At 32.8% G+C, this 26755-nt stretch overlaps 1 long non-coding RNA gene across 1 annotated transcript in view; it reads left to right on the top strand.

The window, feature by feature from the left end:
• LOC141461735 (uncharacterized) overlaps nt 1-22285 on the top strand; it is a 205862-nt gene extending 183577 nt beyond the window's left edge. The window contains exons 4-5 of the long non-coding RNA XR_012463020.1: nt 18696-18795; nt 20194-22285. This is a non-coding gene — a long non-coding RNA (uncharacterized lncRNA). The remainder of the gene's footprint in view (nt 1-18695; nt 18796-20193) is intronic.
• The last annotated feature ends 4470 nt before the right edge of the window (nt 22286-26755 follow it).

The raw sequence follows: 26755 nt of genomic DNA, 5'->3' as shown, positions 1-26755 counted from the left end.
CTATTCTGAGATGAATATTAAGGTTTCAATCATGGCTTTACGTACGGAAAGAATTTTTTTATTATTATTCTTACAGCGCTAGGTTGTCTTCACAAAAGGACTAGTTTACGATAAGACCGTCTAGTGTAATACCTGATAATTACTTCCAATTGGCCCGCCTTGAATCGCGATATTCATTCTAATTTTACAAAATTTATTTATAATCACCAAATGAAATTGATTGACTTATACAATGTAATCATCAACCAAAACACATTTTTGAAACGTCATAATCAAAAATATATTTTTATAACACCTATATGTCACAAAAGAAAAATTTTCTAATGTGAGAAATCCGCAACAAAAGCTTTTGTGCACTTACGCATTTACTTTCACTTGCAAGTTTTTTCGAAAATGAAATTTACCGAAGATAATGTTAAACTGTAAAAATATCGACAATTATAGTGTTTATTTACCTTTACAATTCAGCTGTACCTGTCCTATTGGTGCAATCTCTACAAAAATATATAGGCAGTTATAGTACTCAATTTACCTTTACAATTGAGCATAATTGCAGCTTTCTGTATTAATAACGAAGATACAAGGTGATAAAGTTTTAGGGTTTTACATTTCCTTCATATTTCTGATAGCTGAATCTCCTGTCCTATTGGTGCAATCGCTACAAAAACATAGGCAGTTATAGTACCCATTTACCTTTACAATTGAGCATAATTGCAGCTTTCTGTATTAATAACGAAGATACAAGGTGATAAAGTTTTAGGGTTTTACATTTCCTTCATATTTCTGATAGCTGAATCTCCTGTCCTAATGGTGCAATCGCTACAAAAACATAGGCAGTTATAGTACCCATTTACCTTTACAATTGAGCATAATTGCAGCTTTCTGTATTAATAACGAAGATACAAGGTGATAAAGTTTTAGGGTTTTACATTTCCTTCATATTTCTGATAGCTGTATCTCCTGTCCTATTGGTGCAATCTCTGCGAAAATAGGCAGTTATAGTGCTCATTTACCTTTTCAATTGAGCATAATTGCTGCATTTCAGCTAGTTTCTAGCTGTTTTTATAAAGATATAAGGCGATAAAGTTTTAGGGTTTTACATTTCCTTCATATTCCAGATAGCTGTATCTCCTGACCTATTGGTGCAATCGCTACAAAAACATAGGCAGTTATAGTACCCATTTACCTTTACAATTGAGCATAATTGCAGCTTTCTAGCTATATGTTTGAAGGAGATATAAGGTGATAAAGTTTTAGGGTTTTACATTTCCTTCATATTTCAGATAGCTGTATCTCTTGTCCTATTGGTATTATCTCTATAGAAACAGGCAGTTATAGTACTCATTTACGACAGCAATTGAGCATAATTTCAGTTTTTTAGCAATATTTATGAAGGAGATATAATATGATAAATTTGGTAACTTTACATTTCCTTCACATTTCTGATAGCTGTATCTCCTGTGCTGTTGTTGCTATCTCTATAGAAACATAGGCAGTTATAGTACTCATTTAAGACTGCAATTGAGCATAATTTCAGCTTTATAGCAATATTTATGAAGGAGATATAATATGGTAAATTTGGGAACTTTACATTTCCTTCACATTTCTGATAGCTGTATCTCCTGTCCTATTGTTGCTATCTCTATAGAAACATAGGCAGTTATAGTACTCATTTAAGACTGCAATTGAGCATAATTTCAGCTTTATAGCAATATTTATGAAGGAGATATAATATGGTAAATTTGGGAACTTTACATTTCCTTCACATTTCTGATAGCCCAGTCAAATAAAGATTTAATCACGGAATGGAAGATAAGAAGCCATAAACATTGTATAAATCTTTGTTTTGGCATTTTATAAGTTGGTTCAAAAGTCTCATAGAATCTCGTGTCTAAGTTGACGAAAATCAGTTTTTAGTAAATATCTTCTTCCGTTTGCCCTAAATGACATTTGAAGTTATAACAAAAGTTGTAGAGTGTAGAATTCTCTACAAATTTTATTCAATGCAATTTTCCATACAATCAACATTTGTTTAGATAGAGCGCGAAGAGTGGGAGGCTCTTAGCCGTATGTATGTTATAGTCAACTGTGTAATTCAGTACATTGTACGTTTTATAAAGTTACAAAAATATTATAATTATTAAGAATCCTAATTACTAATAAAGTACCTATACAGGGTGAACCAGTAAGTAATGTCGATAGGCCTACTGTATGTAGTACATCTGAAGTGGAGTTCAATGACGTATTGGCCAACTTCATATTTTCCACTGTTCTTGAGTGACGTCACTTAATTTTTTCATACTAAAAACATTACTTTTTTTCAATAAAAATGTTGCTACTCAGTAAGTTTTAGTCCGAATTCGATTCTGATGACACGGTTAGAAAGACAGATAAATTTTCTAAAAATTGACACCATTTCGAAGCTTAAGTTATTCTCCAAACAGCCTCAATCTTCCTCCGAATGGTGGAAAAATAAAAGTAATCGAAATTTTTGAAAACTCATTAGGCCCTTGCGCGATCATTATCAGACCTAGGTGCTGGCACTTTTTATAAAAGTTTCCTTGTTTAATGGGCTTTCAGATGAAAACATGTTCACGAGCATACAACAGATAGTTAGTCTATCAAGTTGTTTAATTCATTGAAAACTCTTTTTAGATGGACCAGTAGTCAATTTTTAAAGTAGGCTTTCTTAAAGTAAGGAAGTCGAAGGTTACAAATTGCACTTTAAAAGTTTTCTTCTTATATCTCTGAAATATCTTTGAGAATGTTAGGAAATATTTTAACGATATTTGAGTAAAGTACTGCGTGAGTTTATAACAGATTGTATATTTAAGATTTGGCACCCCCTATTTTAACTAAAGATACTTGGGAATGTAACGTAAGTTTGATATTACTTATAAATATTGGAGTTACGATTTGCTACAAGTTAGAGTTGGTTATCTTAATAGAGTGTAACAGTGTTGGTTCCCATCAGGGGACTTGCTTTATTTTCAGAGGCGGCACATATGCATTGTGTAAGCGGCTTCTCAGCCAGTATACCTAAACAATATCCACTTTCTTGTGCTGTACGTGTGTGTAAGGTTAATGTTTTGTATGTGAGATGAGAATGCCGATGGTGCGTGTCGTTTTAATAGAAGAAACAGTTGGTCTATGTTAATGAGGCCGTTCTAGATGTCTGAGCGCCCCAGCGTTGGACGACATCCTCTGTGCCGTCGGCTAGGCGCCTCGCCTCCATTTCCTTTAGGGTCCCCCTCCGACAGTAGCTACAGCTTCACTTCCACCCTTGTATCCTACAAGCCAAGCAATTTCTATTAATTTCACAAAGTGATTTCACAAGTGAGTTCAAGACAAGCTTTTTTCTTCTTTTTTTTATCTCCTTAAACATAAAATTTGCGACAAATAATCAAACGACATTCTCTTGTTACTTTGCTCTAAGACTTAACTAAGAAATTGTCTTCAAACTTCGTTCTTTTAAGCCTATTCTCATAGCCTATTCCGCCTCTTTTGAAGAATTGCCCTCAAAAAAAATGATAAAAGAAAAAGTTGTAAATCTATGCGTGTAATAATTGTATTTATACTTAATTATACGAGGGTCGTTTGAAAAGTCCGTGCAAAAATAAAAACTACTTAATTTTTTGGGGTAAACCTTTTTTATTTTTCAACATAGTCTCCTTTTAGGCTTATACACTTCGTCCAACGCTGCTCTAGTTTGTTGATCCCTTCCGAATAATAGGATTTGTCCAAGTCTGAAAAATAGCCATTCGTTTCTGCAATCACCTCCTCGTTTGAATAAAATCTTTTTCCCGCCAGCCATTTCTTCATATTGGGGAACAAATAGTAGTCCGAGGGAGCCAAGTCTGGAGAATAGGGGGGATGTGAAACGAGTTGGAACCCTGTTTCCATTAATTTTGCGACCACAACTGCTGAGGTGTGAGCTGGTGCGTTGTCGTGATGGAAAAGGACTTTTTTGTGTGCCAATCGTGAGCGTTTTTCTTGCAGCTCGGTTTTCAAACGGTCCAATAACGATGAATAATTTGCACCTGTAATAGTTTTACCCTTTTCCAGATAGTCGATGAGGATTATTCCTTGCGAATCCCAAAAGACAGTCGCCATAATCTTTCCGGCCGAAGGAACGGTCTTCGCCTTTTTTGGCGCAGATTCCCCCTTGGTAACCCACTGTTTAGATTGTTCTTTGGTCTCAGGAGTGTAGTGATGTATCCATGTTTCATCCACAGTGACGAAACGACGCTTAAAGTCCTGCGGATTCTTCTGGAACAGCTGCAAACCGTCCTTGCAACACTTCACACGATTTCGTTTTTGGTCAAGCGTGAGCAATCGCGGCACCGATCTTGCGGATAGCTTTGTCATGTCCAAATGTTGATGCAAAATATTATGTACCCGTTCATTCGAGATGCCCACAGCACTAGCAATCTCACGCACCTTCACTCTTCTATCATCCATCACCATATCATGGATTTTATCAATGATTTCTGGAGTAGTAACCTCAACAGGGCGTCCAGAACGTTCAGCGTCACTTGTGCCCATATGGCCACTCCGAAAATTTTGAAACCACTTATAAACTGTTCTAATCGAAGGTGCAGAGTCACCATAATGTTTATCAAGCTTCTCTTTAGTCTCCTCAGGCGTTTTGCCTTTCATAAAGTAGTGTTTAATCAACACACGAAATTCTTTTTCGTCCATTTTTTGAAAATCACTCGACTTCCTCGATTCAAACGAATGCCAAACACAAAGAAATAGACCGATCTGGCTGAAACTTGGTGTGTGTTCTTCCAAGAGATGCTACTAACTAAACATAACCTCGATACGCGCCAGTAGTGCTATCTCTCTGACTTTGCACGGACTTTTCAAACGACCCTCGTATATTACATACGTCACAGGAAGTTTGGCACAATTTAAAAACATACATTATTTAAAAATACTATAAATAAAAACCAAAAAATATAAAAATAAAAGTTAAATATTTAATAAATTTGTTCAAACCAATTTGTTTTACAAACTACGTAATTCAACCAAAATGTTTCTCTGTAATTGTTATTTTGATGGCAATTCAAAAAGATGTGAACCAATCTATCTAGTTCATTTATAAATTTACGATCTCTCGCTACCGCACATCATGGTCGAAACTTCGGGAAGTGATTCAACAGCTCAAATGCAACAAAAAATATTCTATTCACTTTGGCCCGATTCTCAACAGTGTCCCAAGATATTTGCATTTTTAACTTTTCCGTCGATATTCGCATTTATCGCCATAAAAACGGCCGTAACTTTTCTATCCTTTATCCTGCAACAAATCTGCTTAATCCAAACGAAAAAGCATTAAATTTCCTATAAATTTGCTTAACCCTTTAGAGCCTTTCGTTACTTCCGTTTTATAAAATAATAATTGTTAAAAACTAAAATGGTTACTTTTCTTTTTGTTCCTTCTCCAAAAATTGACATTTGAGTAAATTAGTAGTGAAAAGTCGGTTACGCAAAATCCCAGTTTTCTGCATTTACACCCCTCTGTTCGTTGGAGGGTTTTATTAAAAACTAAAAAAAAGATCCATATGGTTTTGAAGCTCAATAAATGCGCAACTTTTCCTGAAATTATGTGACTCCTTGATTTATTAATCATTGAATAAATGCAGTTGAAAATTTTAACAAAAATCATTGAGAACGAAGTTTTTACGACATTAAAGTAAAAATTTCATTGTTATAAGAAACGTTTTGAGGCTCTGAATTGAGCAAATTTATAGGAAATTTAATGCTCTTTCGTTTGGAATAAGCAGATTTGTTGTAGGATAAAGGATAGAAATGTTACGGCCGTTTTTATGGTGAAAAACGCGAATATTGACGGAAAAGTTAAAAATGCAAATATCTTGGACACTATTGAGAAACGGGCCAAAGTGAATAGAATATTTTTTGTTGCATTTGAGCTGCTGAATCACCTCCTGAAGTTTCGACCACTCCTCCGCATACACTCTACTATATTGCAAATAAAGCGTTTGAAAATATTTCAATAAGCAGCTACTTTAGGATAAAAGAAATAACTACAATACGATGAAGAAATAACTGCCAGTTTTCAGTCATGATATATTTTTATTATGCCGAGCTTTCGACGTAGGGACTAGGTCATCTTCAGGTCTAATTGACAATGTAATATTTTACATCAATTAAGGTTGAATATCTTCTGTCTTGTCTGCTCATGTCCATTCACAACTTGTAAAAAGGAAGTATAGCAATTTAATAGATTTCAAGCTGCCGATTTTCACAATTTCAATGTCACATTTAATACGAACAAGTGGTATTTAAAAATTGATTGGTAACTCGAAAAGAAAAAAAACAGAAATATTTAATTTTATTTTTCGCCTAGACATTCAAAAAAGGACGCGTAAAATTTTGGTAAGAAATACGCCATATTTAAGTACAGTTATTTGCTTTGTCCGGTGAATCATCAATTATTTGAACTTAACAATTGACTTTCGTATAAGAATACAAGCGCTCTTTGTAAGGTGGATAACTATTACAGAACACATTGGGCTACATTTGGAATTTAGTGTTAACGTGCAATATAAATCTATATATATATATGCATATATATATATGTATATTTATAAACTTCAATACGAAGCTATTTTTACACACCCCCATTATTTGAACTACTGAGTGCAGCTGACTTAAAGGCGGAAGTTAGTAGCCAGCGAAGTAGGGTCAGCCTTATTTTATTGATCCCTGTTCTTGACCAACACCGCAGTCTGAATTTTCCGCTCTTGCACATCTTGTCCGCTGCATTTGATGAATGTTCTCATTAGGAAATCCCACAGTACACAAACATTTTTACTTGCGAATTCCCAGTGATTCAAAAAATAAAAGCTAAAATGCTACACAGTTGCGCTAAGTTTTAATAGATGAAAACAAGTTGCTCTCGGACTTCTAGAAAGAAGTATTGGTGGGCGTTCCCAACAAATTTCTTAGATTGTGTTTCTATTAGTAATAAATTTTTATATTTCTACTGTATATCCATCTGATGGTGAATAATCTCAAAGTTTTCACTTCTGCAATGTAACTAATTGTTTCATTGCGTTCCATATCAGTTTGTAGTGCTGCACGAGACCGAGACGAGGCGAGACTTTATGCAGTCTCGATCTCGGTCTCGGTCTCAGTTGCTCAAGTCTCGACTCGGTCTCGGTCTCGGTCGCTCAAATCTCGGTCTCGGTCTCGGTCTCGTCGAGATATCTCGGTCTCGGTCTCGTCGAGATATCTCGGTCTCGGTCTCGGTTTTTTGAATTTTTGTTTAAGTATTATAAATGGTTTGCTATTAATAATCTTTTCAAAAAATGTTATTATTTTCTAATAATTATTTTAATTTACATATTGGTAATGAAAATGTGTGTAAAAGAAGACAACTACTTACACTTCAATGCATCATATGTTACTATTACTGTTATATATCTTTATATAATTTCAAAAAGATGTTAAAAACGCCCCAAATGAAAGACACCAGATAACATATCTGCCTCCTATATCAAGTCGATTCGTGAAATAAGAAATACACCTCCAAACAAACTTCCCGCTCCATTAGTTATGGCTGTTGGTGAAGATAAAGAATCTGATGATTCACCTTTTGACGACGACGACTGCATCAATATTTTAGCACCATTTGCTCAAAAATCAGCAACTATCACCGAAGCATGGAAGACAGAAATAATTTATGCTATACCAAATTAGACCAAGCACCAGTAGACGTTGACATTTTAGAATGGTGGAAAACACTTGAGAATTCCTTCAAAAATTTGTCTAGAATGGCAAAAGATATTTTTAGTATCTGTGCAACTTCAGTGCCATCTTAAAGATTATTTTCGCAAGCTGCGTTGATAATGACCAATAGAAGATCGGTTAGAGGCGAGACCTGCGAAGCTAATATGTATTGTGGTACTGGGTTCGATTCCCGGTCTTAGGCCTTGGATTTTATTTAATGGTTAATAGAAGAAATTAACAGTAAAGTATGTTTGCTAGTCGCCTCCGTCCACGACACCTAATTGGTATTTGGACGTAAAGCCCGCCTGAAAAAATAGGCAATTACTTTACTTTACTTATGTAATTCGAAGTCAAATAGATGTAGTAATATTGAACATATATAAATCGTATCTTTTAATAATTAATTCAATACCCGTAATGATTATTCATTAATAAAGAACACAATTTTATAATTTTGTAGCTAAAAATTAATATTTGAAATACCGAGACGAGACCGAGATTTCTCGACGAGATATATATAATGTCTCGGTCTCGGTTGCTCAAGTCTCGTCTCGGTCTCGGTTGTTCAAGTCTCGTCTCGGTCTCGGTACCGAGACCGAGATTTGTCTCGATTCTCGTGCAGCACTTTGTGGTAATAAAACGATAGGAAATTAACAAAATCACTAATGCAGTGAGGATCCAGTATGGTCAAATCCAAACTGACTTCATGGGTGAGTAAATTGAAATTATTTGAAAGAATAGTCTGTTCCACTCTACTTTATGGTGGTGAACTTTGGGCCTTGAAGTACGTTGAGCATATATAGAAACTGTACAAGTACAATTTTTTAAATCTTTGTTTTGCTGGCCTGCATGCACTGCCAGTTACATGGTCAGACTAGAAATTGGTCAGGTTAAACTGGAATACATTGTCTTAAAAAGAGCTTTGAATTGGCTGATAAAATTGTTAGATATGCCCAACAATAGATTGCCTAAAATTTGTTCCAATAAATTATTAAATATGGATAGCTCTTCTAGTAATGTCATTAAATATAATTGGATTTCACAGATAAAAAGCTATTTCATTGCGTTAGGCTACGACTGGCTGTGGGAGAGCCAGCGGGCAGACTTAATGAAAAAATTTAAAAACAAACTGTTACGTGATTGGAGGCAGAAATCTATTTCAGATGACCTAGAGAGAGTACATTCTTTCTCGTATAGTATACTGTATAAAGGAAATCCTGCACGCAAAATATGAGAACTATTACTTTGAATTGCACTGAACTGCAGTACAAGAGAAAGTAAACAATGAATGTCATTTTTAGATTCATTCCCGCCCCCTATCACCCAAAAACAGCTGCTATTTTTTCTCTTTAGTTTAGCCCATATAATCATCTCTTCTTCGGCAATATGCCAAATAACACCGATCCTGCAGAATGGTTTGTATTAAATGTTAAATTCCACCTGTCAAATAAAGTTAAGGTGTACAGCATTTTGTGGATTATTTAACCCATGTGTTACTTACGTTGGTTTGTGTCAAAACCACAAGCCAAAACATTCTCTGACGTGTTTTTGATTGACATATCCGTTTTGCCTCTGTCCGGCTCATAACAGAATGAAAGACGAACAATTACAAACCAAACAATAAAAACTAGAGAAGAACAATTACATTCAATTTACAAATTAAGATTATTCCTGACGATTAGGTATTTTTTTGGAAATTTGAATTGAAGGAAAATTATAGAGTGATGAGATTTTTGGTAGATAGAAGTTAACTTTTAGAAAGTTTACAATTTTTATTATCTACTATCAGGACAGTAAAAAATGGTTCGTACTGATAGCTGATCGACTAAAGATAACGCACTGGCATTTACCATCATTTCAATCATAATTAACTCTTCATCTTCAAGATATCGCCATTGTACCTTATAATCATCCTCATCAGGTGCAACCCTGGAAGTCATGCCACCCGTGCAGTAGTATAATTTTCTACCTCCTCATATCTTGCTTTGTCTTACTATACAGGGTGATCCATTTAAAACGCACCAATCGCTAATAACTTTTTAGGAAAGCGGAATTCCGAAAAAACGTACGAAATAAACTATATGATTTTTTTAGTCTAGTTTTCAAATTTCCTCCTCCTCAACGCTCTTGACCACCTAGACCAACACCCTGGCAAGATATTCTTACCGTAATCATAAGTCAAGAAGTCTTGCATACTGGGTGCATTAAAATGCTGTGATGATTGTTTTTATTTGATGATAATACAAATTTATTCTGACTCACCCATAACCATTACATCACACTACATTTTTTTAAATCTTCAATTCTTATTATTTTTGTTCTTTGAGTCTTAAATAACATTATTTTGCAGTCAGAGGACCTCCCAAAAAGTGTATTTCTGGTGGAAAATTAATATCGAAAACCGATCACGAATAAGATAAAATTGTAACTTTGATCTTAAATATCTCGACAAATATTAGGGATATCGAAACGGGGTTAACGTCATTTATTACAGTTTTTTATTTAGTTTTCATAATCATTGTCAAAACCAGTGGTCCTCATGAAACCTTAATCGGGTTTTTGACCGTAACTCCGCAAAACAGGAAGATACAGCATCGGGGGTGGAAAATTTGAAAACTAGACCAAAAAAAAACATATTGTTTATTTAATAGGTTTTCCCGGATTTCCGCTTTCCTAAAAAGTTATTAGCGATTGGTGCGTTTTAAATGTATCACCCTGTATAGAAATATAAAGTATTGCAATTGTGCAGATATTAAGATTTAAACTTTTTATAAAAAAACGTTTCGTTTTGAAATCCTCTGAACAAGTACAAATGGTTTTTATAAATTGATCTGTGCGTGCAAGCGTAGATTATTCACCGCAACTCCAAATAAATGAATAAAAAAAACTGGTGTGATTCTCCAAAACTCAGAATATTTGGCCCATATTAATTCTCACCAACATTATAGTTTGTAAAATCGTAAACTGCACTAAAATGTAACCTTACAGAGTATCCTTCTCCAACGAATACAAAGTTTACAGTGATTGCAGTGATAATTTGTAGTAATCCAGTGGTAGTTATAAATAAATAACGAGTGAAAACAAAAAAAACTGCTTTTGAGAGCAGTGGTTGTCGTTGGGCGTATCTGGGCGTGCCCCTAGCCCCGCGCCCAGAGGTGTGAAGTAGAGGTGTCAAGTGGCAGGCGTGAAATAGGGTGTTAGGCACGAGCTGCTATTGGTTGCAAGCCGCCAATAGCCTACATAACTCTGCCTCCTTCCATTCACACTCTTAACGGAGTAGTAGTCTACTATAACAGGCTGCTGCCCGTAGCCCACTCCAAGCAAATATCCTTTGCTTTCCATGACTGGACTGATAGCAAGCAAGAACCCTCTTTGGATATTCACAAACAGCCCAGGAGCAGTACTTTCCCTTATTCCGTGATTATAAAGTAAGTATTAGCGTCCGTTGCAAATACAATCGAGTTTTTCATCGAAAAATGCATGTTTTCTGTGGTGGGAAGTGGTCCCCTTGAATACAAAGAAAATGTGAAAACATTCGTAACACGATACTTCAAATAACAATCAGCGAATTTTCTAGCAACACTAAATTTTACAGATATTTAGCTAATGAAGTAGCTGTTGGGATACCCAGAATTATTAGCACGAAATTACACTTTTAGTTACACCACACCGCCATAGTCTAATTCTAAAGTAGTTTTCAAGTTATATTCAACACCAAAATACCACAAAATAATTTGTACCAGATGTTTCAAATATGTGAGAGGGGGGCACAATTTGAACCGAATTTACATTTTCTGTTACAGAGTGCACCAGAATCGTATTATTGAACCTTTTTATTTTGTTTTCTACAACTTTCAAGTCTTCTTAACAGATCTATATCAATAAGCAGTTGGTACTTTACATACATATCTATATTTTTTTAATTTAAAAATTTTGTGTCAAATGTTAATATCTGCCCCACTGGTGGGGTACCTTTGAACACAATATAAAATAGAAAGAAATGATATTACTTTACTCTGAATCTACCTTCTATCAGTTATTTCTCTCACTACTACATTACTTTCTCTTTTAAACCACTGAAATCTAGTTCAAAGGTTCTGAGAATGACTCAGTTCAGGATATTGTACCTGAAGTGTGATGGGTTTAGGAAGTTTGAACAAAATATTCGGTTTGTTGCGCTTCTTAATGTAGGTTCGAACCACTTTCCCCTTCTCTGCGATTAAACAAAAAAAAAAAAGTCACAAACTTGCAGGTCGGTAGGGCGGCACATTTTAACTGAGGATGTTGAAATGTGCCCCCTCTCCTTCAATAAAAGAAAATATAATATCCAACATTTTTTGCAAGCAAATCGATTTTTCTAAGCACTAGGTTTAAAAATAAGAATTCCAAATGTTAATATGGACTAACAAATACTTACACCTTGTCCACTACAATTTTCACAATATATTTCCAAAGCTGCAACAAAAATTTTACTTCCACCTTACAAAATATAACATTCCTCAACTCTGGACTTTACAAAACAATGAAAACGAAGGGAAACTCTGCCCAATTATACAACAGGTCTACCACAAATTATGGAGAAAATTACCAATCATAAATGTTTTAAATATTTGGCGAGAAATTAAAACTGTTCAAAGGTGCTCCCTGTTCCCTAAATATGATTTTTTTTTTTTTGGAAACGGACTGTGCCAAAATTGTCTCTAATACATATACAAACAACGAATTACGACGTTACAGCTTCCACTAGAACCTTTATTTCCTTTAGAAAAATTTAAACAGAAATTTAATTGCAAGTTCATGCAAATTATCGAAAGAACTACAAAGTTTTTTTTTTTTGCTTGACTCTTTGTAACACAACTTACATCGCATAAACGCATTTGTTGCAATAGTTCCTCCCACATCGCATTACAGCGTCAAAGCTGTGCATAATTGCACAGTTGCAGCGCAATATTAACTACATTTTCAACGTCTACATCGCTCACTAAATGCAATAGTGGACCAATAAAACAAATCAAGCATTTCATTCTAAATACGTAGTAATCTTGTACAAAATCTGGTGTAAACACAACCACTTGGTTATCTCTTACTGCATTCTAAGTAATTAAATTTTCTTCTACATAGAAGCACTGAGAGTTTTGGGTACAAATTGGCTTGAAAATGGAATTCTGAATTGTGGGCTTAACATTAGTAATGTCCACGTTCAAATGAGCACCTTTTGCATAATTTGTAAAATTAGGTAGTGATAATAATGTAAATTATTATCTGAACTGTCCTCCCTCTAGCACCTTTACGTGATAAGTGGCTGTCTAAATAAACTGCTCTCAATTGAATTAGACCATTTTCAAAAATTCAAATGCTACTCACTAGTTTTATGGTTGCTGGGTTTAAAATAAAGACGCCAAAATGAGTCTTTAAAAAAACAAAACAAACAAATATTCTTGAAATTTGAAGGAATAAACCAATTTAATTTCTTTTGCATTTTTTTTAAAGGCAATATTTTTTATTCGATTTCATTCGAGTGTTGGGCCACCTCTTCTTCGAGTTAAGGTTTACCATCGTCGATTCATACTTCTTATGAGGCTCATTGTGTAATATTGTTAATAAGTATAAGCCCTGAAGATGGCCAAGTCCCTCGACTGAAATCTTGGCACACAGAAAAACAATTTAAAAAAATGAACAGTACTCTCCCAAAAACAAGTTTATTTTTAAATTCAATTGTGGAAATTTAAACTGAAATGAAAAAAGTAAAGTAACGCCTATATTTTTCAGGTGGGCTTTACGTCCAACTACTAAATTAGGTGTCGTGAACAGAGGCGACTAGCGACTTGTTATTGAATTTTTTTCTTTTCCATTAAATGAAATCCAACGGTTTGACCCAGTACCAACAATAACATGTTAACTTTGTGACCCTCGCCATTAACCGCTCGCCTACTGTGGCGCCTTACTACTTAAAACATAGATAGCTAGTCTAAATTGTATCCGGCAAAACTGCTAAGTTGAGTTGTTGAATCTAAACAAAATATCGAATTTAATACAAAAATTATTGTCTAAATGTTTGACAATCAAATGGGGGGCGGATCCTTAATATATCTTTGCTATTTTATAGAGCTACTATCCGCAGCAATTTTGATTATTGCTTTCAGTTTTATGGGCCAGCTTAATAAAACAAGGCTGAAATGATTGGAGGTTATTGAGAATAAATGCCTTAGGCTTAGTCTCGGATACGAATGAAAAGTACTCCAATAGATGTAATTCACGCTGAAGCTGGGGAACTTCCAATAAAGCTTAGATGGGAAATGCTAGCCGACCGCTATCTGTGTAAAATAATGTCAACATACTCAGAAACCTATTCCGCAATATGTGAATTCAAACGGAGAGAATTAACATACAGATATTGGAAACATAAAGAATCACCCCTGATGGCTACTAGTTTCAGAGAAGTGGTACTGTTCAAACAGTTAGTGTATAACAGTGATATGTTGCCTTTATTAAACTGTGATTTCCATGGAATAATAAATACGTCTCCTGTAATTTGATTTTTTGGAAGATGTCACCATATTGCCCAGTGGTATACGTTAATGCGGTGTTTCAAGATGAAATCTGCACTAATTTTCCCAATAGTTATGCTACACACACGGAGGGCTCTATGGTCGAAGATCAAGTGGGGTGTGCATACTTTTGCCTACTTAGAAATATTAGTGTCCTCTTCAGATTACCCAATCAGTGTTCAGTTTTTACAGCTGAATTAGTTGCTATTTTGGAAGCTCTTAAATATGTACAATCAATGCAATATTCAGAAGTTGTAATTGTATCAGACTGCAAAAATGCTTCATATAGACTAAAAACGGTTAAAATGCATAAAAAATATAAAAATATATATTTTATACTAATAAACTACAAAAATTAATAGATCTAAAAAGTGTAGGCAAAATAGTAAGGTTGGTATGGAGTACGGCCTATTGCGGAATATAGGGCAATGAAAGGGTGTATATACTGGCAAAACAAGCTGCATTGAACGGTCCTTTACTATCGGTATCTCTGCCTCATTCTGATTTTATAGCCTGTATTAGGAAGAAAATAAACTAAAAGTGGCAAAGGACTTGCTCTGAATCACCTAAGGGGCCTAATTTATAAATTGTTAGTCCCTAAAGTAGGTGAAAAACCTTGATTTCGCGATGGATCGTGTTCCAAACAGTATGTCTCCATTGTCAATAGACTGCGCAGTAATCTTATGTAAGAGATATCTGCATAAAATAGGTGAAGAGGCATCCCCACTTTGTACAACTTTTGACAGCACAGAAGACATGTCATGACGTGCTCTAAATTCGCACCCAACTGAGACCTGCTTTTTAAAAATTTAAGAAATCAAATTGTCGGCTAATATAACATACCTTAGCATTCTAAAGAATAGAAAAGCTTTCGATGTACTGGTCCACTTCGGTAGCAGTCTTAAGGCTACCCTAAATACAAATTTAGGATCTATGAAGATAATTTTCGGGCTAATAGTGTAAACTGATGCCAAGAAGGAAGACAAAATGGTTTTGTTCCTTTATTTTCCGACCAAAAACTCGAAGTAGGAGCTCTGCACGATTGCATTCACCTTCTTGTGAGATTTAAGAGATAGTTTAGTTTGCGTTAGATCGCTAAAAACATAGGCATATTTCCTATAGTATAGATATGAATTCCTATTGTAACAGAATTTACAGTAGCAATGGAAAGATGCAAGGCACTTAGCAATATGTTGTAGAACTGTGCGGCCAGCAGGCCTGTGGTTTTTGCGGTCAACGTAGAGCATGTGTGACTTACACTGGTGTGTGGCTCCAGCACGCACAGCCTTACTGATTTCAATGTCCACCGTCTGGGCAGTAAAGAGGCTCTTCTTTGCACGCAACATCCTACTTGTTCCCACTTTTTTCTTTCAACCTCTCCATACGGAAACCACTCGGACATTCAACCTTATAGTACACTCCTACGGACAAGTGATCAAAGCATTGGATTAACAACTTAGACCAGCTGTAGGGTATGATCGTAAATTGTCGGCTTCTTTCTATAGTTTTCATTCAATGTGTTTTATTATTTGGCAAATTTTGAATGTCAGAAAGAATAAAATATATTTTAAATATAAGAATTTAGTAAGAAAAAGTCATTTGATGTTTTTATAATCTAGACTGCAAGTTGGGGCACTGAAGTGCCACCTTAGAGATTAGCCGCATCTTTTAGGCGTTTTATTATTTCTTAATATTGAAAACAATTGTCCACACAAACATGTGCTTCTGAATGGCTAAAACATGTTTAGCTAATAATAAAATTTTGGGAAATGGTTGATTGATAAATATGTTAGCTATAAAATTTTGGGTACACCAATTTCCGTGAATTTTTGTTTCAAAACAGAATCCCACTGAATGTCGATGAGTTCTAATTATAAAATTTCAGTTTCAACATCAACTGAAAGAGTAGAAGTAAATATTTAAAAATGATTTTCACATTTATCAAAATCCAACAATCTACTTTCAAATTCGTTTTTTAATAATTTAATTTGATTCTGAAAAATTCAAATTCGGCAATTTTCGTAGTAATGATTGGCAGCATTCAGAACTTGTTTTACCCAAAGTAATAATTTGTATTTGACACACTGACAGTACTGGTCGCAAAGAGCAAGAAGCGAGTACTCGTAAGTCTATATTTAGTCATAAGCCGTAATGCTAGCTACTGCGCATCTTGTTGGACACTTCCGACGACGGCTTGCGGCTATTTCGGCTGCAATGTGGACTACGTTCAATTGTAAACATTAAATTGTAACAATTAAATTTTATAATTTCCAAACATCGTGACGGGTCGCAGGTCTTAAACCTAGAGAGCCTCATGCGGCCCACAGGGCCTCGTGTTTGACATGACTGTTATATAAAGACTAACCAGTCTAGATGCTTATAAGACCACAGGTCCAGATCACCTTCCTCCGATAACTGTATTTCTCTAGCTTTTTCCTTGTAACTATTTTGTATAAAATGTCATTAAATTCTGGAAATTTCCCAGTTAGCCGGAAAAGTAAGTTTCATTACGCCATTACTTCTCTGGTGATCCTTCAAATATTAAAAACTAAAGGCCTATTAGTTTACAATCTACTATTCCTTAAGTATTTAAAACCTTAGGCTTGACAGTTTATAAGCTCCATTCTACAAAACAATAACTTCAAGACTCAGTTTTCTTGCCGTACTTTTCCACTACTTCAAATTTTTTAATCTTTAAAACTTTATTTTGTGCTCATTTACTGTTAATGCTCACATTGATGCTATTTTCACCACCATTACCGACCAAGTAAACCATTATATTCTTGTTCATAATTTAAAAGACAATTTAATATTGTACCTTTCAGTCTTAACTACCAATTTTTTCCTTGTTACTACTGTGAGAGATCGATCATGGATTTTACTTAAAATATCTGTTACATTATTTTTTTGTAATAACATATCTGACATTCAAAAACGAAAAACAGCTTTACAGTAAAATAAAAATATAGTGAATTAACTTACAGTAAATTATATTTGGTTTTTTTACACTCTTAGATATTCCCTCCTAAATAGAGTTGAACTGGTGAGGGATCTTGGAGAACTCATAGGTTAGAAAGCCCAATTTAAAGTGCACACCGATGAAATGCGTTAAGAAGTCAATAAAATCAATGGGGTTTATGTTTAGGCATCGCAGGGATATCAAGAATTGCAAAGCTCTAAAATCCATATATAATAATAATTCTGTATTTATACAATTTTACATATTACAGGGAGTCAGCTTCGTACATTCTGGAATCCATATTATTGCTGTCTTTTCTAAACATGCCTCAATTATATGGAATCCATAAACAGCAGTCAAAAAATAGAGCAATTAGAAAAAAATTCAAAATAAAAAAATCCTATTTCACGAACATTCAAGGCTAGTGCAATAACAACCCTGATAAATTTGGATTCTCGTGAAGATAGGAAACTTAATTGAGATCTGCGTTTAGGTTCTAAATATACACTTTTAACTTAATTGATAAATTATAACTTTCTCTTAAACATTGCAGTTGAAACCAAAATAAATTAAAGAATATAACTGAAAATCTGTCTTTAACAAATAAAATGCTTAATGTATTCCCTTTTATAAAGACAAGAAAAAATAATAATATATCTTTCTATAACAAAATTTATACTAAAGATAATAATAGGTACTATAATTACTTCTACTATAACTACTAATATAGATACTATTATACTAAAAATATTGATCCTTAAAAATAGATTAAGAAAATAACAATAAAAATTCTCTTAATTTTAAGGAGAAATTCATGTACTTATACAGCTGGAAAATGCTTTCTTTGTTCTGTTTAATAACGACTCTATCCATGCTAAGCTGGCCATCAAAGGCTTCCCTACAAATGTGTCCACTTGCCTCTGAAAATACAGGACAAACGGCCAACACATGAGTACCATCTTCCTCCTCTTTGTTACATAACTTACAAACATTTTGGCCACTAATTTTTTAAACTTACATTGTCTATAGTAAATTAAATACAAGAGTTTTTATTGAAATCTAATCTAGCGTGAGATTACATGTTACATATGTACGTCAGACTGAGACTCGATGTAAAACTCTCTATTTCTCCAGCACATAATCAGAAAATAGTAAATAGAAAGATACTGGAACAATTCAGTGCCTGAAGAACTGGACATATTTGCACCATATAAAAACATTAACCCTTTTATTAAAAAATAGCTAATCAAATTCTAGAATATTGTAATCACTTATTGTTATTCAGTTCTTTATCTGTGACTAAATTTATCTGTTTGCATCACTTCAACTATTTTGGCATTGAGCTTTTTGTTGATGTAAATAATTATTAATACATAAATTATATAAAGTACATGATTTTTTTATAATTTTTTTTTTTTTCGTGTGTGTAGGCTGAGCCCAAGTACAATTCCACAACGGAGACCGAACTCCTACATCTCTGATGATATGCGACAGTGTGCTGATTAAATGTGGAAGTTCTCGAACATTTTGGTATTAATTAATACTTAAACATCCCTCAAGAAGGCGCAAGATTCTCTAATTTCTTAAAATAATTCTCACAAAGAAAGCAATTATTGATAATAAGCTATCTTATATCATTTTATAAAGATATTTACTTGTGGAAAAGGGCAATTGCGAACTAAATAGCTAACGCTGACGTGGTGGCCAGGCACCTGTAATTTTTCGCTTCCTCTGTGTGAACTCTAACTTGTCATTTAACGCATCCGGACTAGCACAGAACCTAGCATTAGTCGTGGCTAACGCGCTCATTCTATCCAACTCTTTTGTCTATATAAAACACACACATTGAAATAGTAATTCCCTTGTTGAAGGGCACTGAACGAATCGTTTGTAACTACCTTTTTTGGTTCAGCCTTGAAATAAATGTATATAACTTGTTTAAACTCAAGTCACTTTCATTCATGAATGCCCCTATGAATTTTGCGGGGTCCCCAGGGCAAAACTAGATACGGGGCCCCTACAATAAATTATTTCTTTTTATTAATTTATTTTAATTTATTGAAAGAAATTAAGAAAGCAAAACAAAAGATGATTTGCTATTTACAAATTCAATTATTACGTGAAACAAAATCAAGCAGGTTCCAAGCCAAAATATTTTTCAAAAAACATTGCTTTTATTAGCCTTTTATTTTGTTCTCCTTTACCATAATCGATGCTTTCATTTACATTCTGGAAAGAGTGATGGTTGCCTAGCCAATACTATTTTTATCAACTTTTCCTCCTCCAATCTGTTCCCCTTCTGCTGAACATATCATCTCATTCTTGGTCTACGACCCTCAGCAGTCGGAGCATCTCCTGCGGCGTCGGTGGCAGAATAGGCCTAATGTACTTACATTATGTAGTAAACAAGCGAGTAAAGGGGACAACTGCCCGTTGACCTTGCAACTTATTCTTATCTAAAAGGTATTCCTTGCTATCCCATCGCTTTTTATATCCTACTATTCCTTTTTCCATGGTTACCTTCTTTGGGAAAGTGGGCAGCCTTCCCAAAGAAGAGGAAAGATTAATCTTTTTTTTAAGTATTATTAAATTTATACCAAAAGCTGGCGCTTTCGCAGCCTACTGCACTTGCGCAGTTGCCCACTCAAGATTTTTTTTTGTTAGCTTATGGCCACAGCCAGCATAAAAATTTATATAAATTTCAAATGCTGTGCCCTCTCTTTTCGGGATAGTCAGCACCACACAATACTTCTTATTACTTATTATTCTTCTTATATAAATACTACTTTTGCGGAACTTGTCTCTAACCGTTCCATCTTTTATTTGGTTGGGATTCTGTTAGAGTGAGGAGAGATTTTTTTTTACACCAAAATGCTTGAGTCAGTTCCTAAATCTTTAAATGCCTTATTTTATTTTATTTTTTTACAGATATCTTCATCAACAAACTGTAACTAATTTATCTGTCAATAACTGCTTTCTCAATGAATGGGTACGGCTCACCTGATTCAGCGAAGCAAACATCCATTAGAATCGACTTCAGAAAAACCTAAACATAATCTTGTTCACTTACGTTGAATTAAATCAAGTTTACTTAACTCTGGCTTATTACCATCTACAAAAAAAAACCATAATCGATAATAAATCGACTGTTATTTCTATGAAAACATACGGTCTTGTTGGGTAATAGGTTTCAAAATATATTCAAGTATTTTTTAGATTTTACCAACAGTGTGATCCCCACCTTAAACATTTATCAAGAAAAACATTTCACTGTGGTATTTGATGGGAAATCCCAGTTGGCTGTTACTGTTTTGCCAAAATGAAGTTTTATTTTTTGAGAGAATGTTTATATTTTACACTTTTCAGCTGTTTAGTAAACATTTTTTCTTGGCAATGCCCAATTTTTCAATACAGAAAGAGTGGATTGTAATCTGCCTTATAGGGAGATATAAATGAAAACGTCACATAAATAAATTGCATATTGACGTATCTTAACACCATCGGTTAATTCCTGCTCAATATCAGCGACGTGAAGCTTACAATATTTGGGTTATGTATATACTCCTGCGGTAGACCATTGCAAGCGGTACGTGGACCAACAATCTGATCATAAATTTTAATCTAAATTGTCTATTGTTAAGGAGATTTCTATTACAAAATGTTGGAGGTAATCCTAATTAATTAATATAGAATGCAGAAAAATTAAATCCACATTGTATGCTACATTGATTTCCAGATATAGCACCACAGAGGTTTTTTTTTTTTTCACTGTGTAACCCATCTGAATGTTTAGTATTAATCCATTAACGCAATCCGTTATAGATCTTACATTCATTAACCCAAATTGACTCCTTGGGAGAAGATTACAGACTTTCTATCATTCTCAGCGATTTTTAAAACATTACTTCAAAAGTTTTCTGTACACAACATTGCAGTGAAGTAGGATGGTATGAGTAGTACACATTTGGTGCAATAATGTCTTTTTTGAACATATTTACTTTTTTTGTCATTCATTAATCGTTTCAATTATTTCTTATTTCTTGTATAAAATTGGTGTATATTAAATATATTTTAAATATGTAAATACATAATCAATGGGCTTGAGAAGTCCAATTGTGTATCTAATATAAATTTTAATTTCTATATTTTTGGCACATGTATTTATTATTACTGTTCCATTTAAAACAAATAATGCAATAATCTGGTTTTAAGGTCCAATGCACTTTTACAATAGTTGACCCAACAACTTTCAATTGCTCCCTTTTTATAGATCCACCATATAGAATAGTTTGTTTTTGGGATACCCTCATACAAAAGAGATAAGATTATAGTCTTATAGAAATTCAACTTAACGTAAGAACTTAATAATTGTCATAAAAGATAGCAAATAATAAAAAACGAAAAAAGAAAAGAACTCATCTTTGTAAAAGATATGAAAATAAACAGACATCTATGTAACTTAATATAACCACCAAAAGAATTTCCTAATCCTTAGACTCTACAACCTCAGAACTCAATCACATTATATATTTTCCATTTTTAAGAATAAATTCCTGACTCCCAGCTATTATTGAATACATTTAATACTTTAATGATTCTATAGACTGGTAGGTTGTACAACATAAGGTATCAATTTCAACTTTCCCTGGGGTAGTATCCAAGTTGTGTTTCGCCATTATATACATATATGTACTTAATTAACACATCAAAGGAATTTTTTTTTAATCGAAGTATGGCGTAGGTGAAACAGCTAAATCAAATTAATTATTCACTTTTCCCCTCGCATCTATATATATTTATAAATGAAAGGTGTTTTACACCTATAATTGAATGTATTTGCACTTCTAAATTCTAAACAATCTTTTTTACTTAAGGACCTCCACATTGTTCAATCAAACAAGTTGCATTGTTTTCTCCAACTGCCATAATCGTTAATAGTTACATTAAATTACTTTCTGTATAAATGATTGCAAATAAACATCACACAAAATGAATATAACCATTATTTGTTTAACTTTTAACCCCAAATGTTATAACTGCCTGTAAGTCTTTTCTCCACATTACGTCTCCTCCTTAATTACTATTTTCCTGTACATGTGTTCACTTTTTAATATTTCAAATTAGAAACCATATTCTTAGTCTTCTTCAACGTTTTCCTCTTCAGCCAACGAGGTGTCCATTACATATAAACCTCGTTTTAGAAGATTGGCAGAATATAAACTTCAGTACTCTTTTATTTGAAAACCTCAGATCTCACCAAAGTACTGACAGTTGCTGCGTTAGTCACTGTTACTTTTACTTTATTTATCCCAATTTAATGAATACTTCCCATGTTTTTTCCCAATAATTAATCTCCCAATACTTATTGTATATAAAGTTTGAAATACATTGTCTCTTGAAATACATTGTTCCCTTATTATATCATAGAATTCTGATACTTTGTCTTGTACAATTTCATTTTTATGAAACCATTTGTGACAACCATTAATATTAACCTCACTTTGTTTAAACTTGAATGATTCCCAAAACTTACATTTGCATTGAGATCTGTACAATACTTACATTTAAATTAGGAAGAAAAAATATATAAACAAAAATAGATAAGTCTGAAATAACATTTACAAAAAATAAGGTCAGTACATATTCTTGTCATCCATATTCACTGATCGAAGTTAACCTACACTCCCTCGTTGCTCTCGTTACGATAGTCGCTTGAAAGAACTTCCCTTTGGCTACCTCTAGGAGAAATAAGGCACCTTTTATTGCGCGGTTATTTTAAAAAACTAAATTAAATTTAATGCTCTGTTACTAGCCAGTGTCCAATCAAAAAAATCGTTCATCGATTTTGAACAAGCGAATTACTGCTTTTTGCTCTAATGGTGTTTTAATTTTTATTATTTTTATGTGATATGGTAAGTTGGAAAATGGAACTTAGTTCTTACAGAATTTATTTATTACATGGACCGTTTATTTTGAAAGTGGTGTAAGTCCATTTTCTGTTATTTCGAGAAAATTAAAAGTTAACATATCTGTTAATTATAAAATTTAGACAAATTATATGAAGTCTGGCAATGTTTCTACTGTTTTATCAATATGTAATTTGGTTATATAAATTTGTTTTAGGCTTATTTTACTAAACTGATGTATACTTACAGGCTGCAAATGGACTTACACCAATTTCAAAATTAGACAATTGTAAAAATCGTTTAGTTTCAATTTTGAAAAATCAAATAATATATATTTTCAAATAATAATATACTAATTTATAATAATATTTCATGTTAATAAATAATAATATACTTCATATTAATCCAATTTTGTTTACAAATAATAATGACACGACATAAAATAGAAGTAATATTTTTAATTTTAGACGCTAATTACATTGTTAAAATTACAAGATATTGATAGTATTTAATATAAAACAAATGTAAAACAACAGGCTACCAATCGGCAACCATCTGCTAAGCCGCCTACCTCTGTCAATTGGACTTACACCACTTTCATAATCAATGATTATGAAATTTCATTTACCGACCAATTTTAAATTCTACAAAACATGGGAATTTTTTAAGAAATTAAACACGGACTAGTTGTAAATAAAAAATTAAGCATGAATTACGTGATATCTCATTTTTTTCAACAATGGACTTACACCACTTTCAAAATAAACGGTCCACATTATAATTTGTTATGGCAGAGATCTTGGATTTAATTGCAAACGAGAATTTAACTAATACTTTATTAGAATTTCCTTCTTTCTTCATTCACTAAAAAAATTAGTATTCACAAGATTCAATCATAATCTCTCTTTAAGGGTGCTTATTGTACTAACAATACTAATTAAAGCTTCGTAAGAACAAACAATTTCCATACTTCTATCAAAAAATTGAAACATTTAATTTAAATTTCTCCGCTAAATTAAAATTTTACAAGGAGCACTTCTACAGTGAGGCGCACCCAAACATTTTAATATGACGTTCATTTTATGATCATAGAGCAAATAAATCTTTTATTTGGAAGAGTTTGATAAGAGAAGTTTTACTAATATAAAATTAAAGAATCATTCTAGCTGCAGACTACCCACAAAAAAATTGTAATTGTAATTGCACCCTGTACATAAGAGATATTGTTCATTAATATTTAAAAGTAAATAGGTCGCTAAGTTATCATAGGTTGTTTCGTTTCTTAACAAAAAATTTTCAAATTTAAATGAAATCAGTTTATAGTGGCATACTAATTGAAAATATGCAGATTCATAACTTTTCTTTGAAAATTTTATCAAGAAAAATCACATTACAATTTCGAGAGAGGACTGAAAGAGACTTAATTCGATAGAGCCATTTTAGTGTAATGTTCAGACACCTAGCTAGAAAATATAAATACGAATGAAATATGAAAATAAAGTTCCAAATTTGTAGAAAATCAGCTGCCACCTTACTGAACCAATTTTTTTTTTTTAACTTATAGCGTTTTCGAAAATTTACCTTTATAATGAACATAGGTAATGCTGAAGTCAGTAATGTTTTTTACTAAAAAATCCAAGTGGCACGAAAATTTAATAACGTTACCTTTGATAAAAGAAAGTCATGTGAATGTGCACACAAGAGCTTTTTCTTTTTCTTACTCTTAATAAGAGAAAATATTGTCTCGAAAATCGACTACCTGGACGTTCACTGTTGAGAATTTCACGCAAACGGCTCAAATGATTTTGGGTACTTAGAAAAAGACAGTGTGTAGATTTTCTTTAAGTACCATTTTTCTGCAAATGACGGACCTATTTCTTGGTTACACGTAAAATTGATTAAATTTGTTGTAGCTAAAATCTGACTAAGTTCCATACACATATATTTTAAACTTTTACTTTCATTTTTCTTTTTTTTTAAAAAAAAATAGTTTTTATGAAATAATGTCTAAAATATTAGGAGTTTAACATTCGGAATATTTGTGAGAAGTAACACTAAGTGAGAGAAAATCCTAGGTATGAGTGTTCACACCAGATTCTTTATTTTACAGATAAAATAACAAATTATTCCAATAGATTAACATATAAAAAAATGTCGATATGAACAAATTTGTGTGTAGAGTGGTCATCTTTTGCATATTAGTAATTTGGAAGCACATGTTCCTTCATGATTGCTTGACAAAGCAACTAAAAAAAAATACAAAACAAAAAAAAACTTGTAAACGAAATTGTTTTAATTATAGAAAACAACCTTTGTTTATCAATCAATTGGTTGCCGCTTCAATACAAACAACCAAACTGAATCAATTTGAAACAAACCAAAAAAAAAGAAGAAAAAAACTGTGGGGTGCAACTAACACAACTTTCTCTAACCGCAATCCTAATATTACCAATTCTCTTAAAACTAAATGTAAAAGTTTGGACAAAATAAGTAAAGAGGTTTAAAAAACTTTTAAAGAGGTGTTAAACTTTTTAAATAATACAACTATCAGCTAGAGGTAGTGTTTCCTTTCAGTATTTATAATATTTTTATACATAGATTATTTTATAAAATTCAAGTATAGTGAGTACTGAAAATTATTAATATGTTATAGTATAAGTCCAACCCAACATTACATACAAACTGGAGGAAAAATAATTTTCAGTATTCCCTATAGTTAAATTTGTAAAATAATCTGTTTAAAAAAATAAATAAATAAATAAAGTTTATAAAAGTATAAAAAAGAAAAACTAACCCTAATTAGTTATTATGAAATGTAAAATGTTAAACACATAGTTAAAACAATTATATATAAATATTTAAAACGAGGAAGAATCTCTTTAATTGTACTCGTTTTGAAGTTTTCTTCATTCTTAGCAGCATTGAAGATTTGACATTTATTTAATTTAAAAGTGAACAGTCTTGTCACAGTAATAAAATTGCTCTCATTCAGAACAGTCAGCGGATGGATTATTAAGGAAGATAACCCCGCTTCCTGTTTCTAATTAAGCCTCAAAATTTACCGAAAATACAATATAAATTTAAAATTTACGAAATATCATAAACATGTTTATATAAAGCATGACAATCAGGGTCTTAAATGTGAGTGGCAGAAGTCTTTGCTCCTCGTGCTACATTGAAATAATTCATTCTGAAACTTATAGTCCATAAGAACGGCCGTTCCATATAATTTAAAAAAAGAACGATGCATTAAAATAAGCGTCAATACATGTTCAATTAAATCTAATTTGATGTACAGACACAGCCATTTCCTCTCCGAAAATATATGAATATAAATTTGTTTGAAAATATTTGTTCACTAATATGATATATATGGTATATCAAAGATATATAAATATATATGATATATACATTTGTATATATGATATATATTATATATATATCATAAGAAGTAAATATAAAGCTTATTATAATCATGATTTAGAAAATTCCAACTCCGAGATAATATTAAATGGCTTAACTCTCCTACACCTCACCAAAACATGTATCATGAAATTTTCTGCTTTCTAAACATAATTCTCTAC

The sequence above is a fragment of the Rhodnius prolixus genome, unplaced genomic scaffold (assembly GCF_049639745.1).
Source record: "Rhodnius prolixus isolate KJV_2025 unplaced genomic scaffold, Rpr scaffold_12, whole genome shotgun sequence".
Classification (NCBI taxonomy): Eukaryota; Metazoa; Arthropoda; class Insecta; order Hemiptera; family Reduviidae; genus Rhodnius; species Rhodnius prolixus.
Note: the sequence above shows the minus strand (reverse complement) of the source record. Positions and strands in the feature narration are given on the sequence as shown.